Source organism: Pinus tabuliformis, chromosome 1_2 (assembly GCF_031772625.1).
Source record: "Pinus tabuliformis cultivar Carrire ecotype Pingquan chromosome 1_2, CPIR1, whole genome shotgun sequence".
Lineage (NCBI taxonomy): Eukaryota > Viridiplantae > Streptophyta > Pinopsida > Pinales > Pinaceae > Pinus > Pinus tabuliformis.
Window position 1 is genome coordinate 20,497,586 of NC_142298.1, and position 2,289 is coordinate 20,499,874.

The window sequence follows — 2,289 nt, forward strand, 5'->3', positions numbered from 1 at the left end:
CTAAATATTAAAGAATTTCCAGATGTGTTTCTAGAAGATATTCCAGGATTATTGCCACATCGAGACTTAGATTTTATCATTCACTTAATGCCAGTTGTTGTTGCTATGTCTACAACTCCATATCAAATGAGTACACCCGAATTGCTAGAATTCAAAATTCATTGACAGGAACATCTGAATAAGGGTTATATCAGGCCGAGTCATTCACCATGGGGGCCACCTGTACTATTTGTTAAAAACAAGGATGGCACATTCAGAATGTGCATTGATTATCACTAGTTGAATAAATTAACCATTAAAAATAAGTATCCATTGCCTCAGATTGATGATTTATTTGATCAAGTAAGGGAGGCAACAATTTTCTCAAAGATTGATCTAAGAACTGGTTACCATCAACTATGAATCAAAAATAAGGATATCCAGAAAACAACTTTTACAACTAGCTACAATCATTATGAGTTTTTGGTGTTGCCTTTCAGACTCACAAATGCACTAACAACTTTGATCTGCTTAATGAAAAACATAATTCATCCTTACCTCAACAAATTTGTATTAGTATTCATTGATGCCATTTTAGTGTATTCAAGGAATGAGGATGAGCACGAAGAGCATCTGAAATTGGTATTACAAATGCTAAGAGAGCATAAACCGTATGAAAAAATCAGCAAATGTGAGTGTTTTAAAGACAAAATCGAGTACCTGGGGCATGTTATTTTCAAGGAAGGATTATCGATGGATCCCAAAAATCGAGGTTATCATGAAGTAGCCTATACCAAAGGACGTATCCGTAGTTCAATCCTTTATGGGAATTTCTTGATGCTATCGGAGATTCATAAAAGCCTTCTCGAGATTAGCTCATCCTATCACCTCTTTGCAGAAAAAGGGGCTGAAGTTTGAATGGACATTCAAATGTCAGTAAAGTTTTGATAAGCTAAAACAATTGTTGACCACTCCTCCTATACTAAAATTCGCAGATCTGAATAAACAGGTCATTGTTTGTGCCAATGCCTTTCTAGAAGGCCTTGGAGGAGTATTAGTTTAGGATAATGTTGTAATAACTTATGGGTCCATGAAGCTAAAGGTGCATGAGAAACATTATGCAGTATATGACCTGGAATTGGCCGCGATGATACATGTGCTTAAAATGTGGAGACATTATATACTCGGGAATAAGTTTATACTAGTCACTGATCACATCACTTTGAAGTATTTTTTCAGCCAGTCACACCTAAATGCTAGGCCAGAAATATGGTTGGCATTCCTCAGCGATTTCGACCTTGAAATATGGAACATAAAAGAGAAGGAAAACAAATTAGCAGACACTCTAAGCTGGCATGCCCATGCAATGCTAGGGACATTTGCTAGTAGTGTAAGCACTGACATCCTGGATCAAGTGAAGTGCTCCATACAACAAGACACCCAATATGTAGAAATAGAACAAAAATTATAGAGAACAAGAGATTCACATATGGAGAAAATTCTGAAACTTTACTCACATATTGGAATTGGTTTTATATTCCTAATGTGGGTGCACTGAAACAAATGATATTGTATGAGTATCATCATAGACCATATGCAGGCCATCCCAGTTACCAAAAAATGATTATTGCATTGAGGAAAAATATCTTTTGGCCCAGTATGAAGAAGGATGTGGCCTAATATTTAGCAAGGTGCATACAATGTCAATAGGTAAAGGTGGAGCATCAACATCCAATAGGATTTTTGAACCCCCTACCCATACCTAAATGGCAATGGGAGACCATTTTAATGGACTTTATCACTGTATTACCAAGGACAAAATGACATCATGACTCCATTATGGTGGTAGTGGATGTACTGACAAAAGAAGCCCATTTTATACCTGTGAAATCTACATATGGAATTGCTTAGATAGCTAATATTTTTATGAGATACACCTTTCACATATATGGAATACCCAAGGTGATAATATCTAATAGAGATGCTAAGTTTACCTCCAAGTTTTGGAGGGAATTATTTGGTGGTATGGTAGCCCAATTGAACTTTAGTAGAACATATCACTCGCAAACAGATGGGAAAATTAAAAGGATCAATCAGATTTTAGAGGATATGCTACGAATGTATGTTAGAAATCAACCTACCAAGTGGGAGGATTTTTTTCACTTAGCATAATTTTCATATAATAATAGCTACCACACATCTATTAGAAGGAACCCCTTCGAGGATTTTTATGGCAGAAAATGCCATACTTTTCTACCATACACCCTTAAGCTAGAGTCAACTAGAGGATAAATTGATATTGAGGCCAGA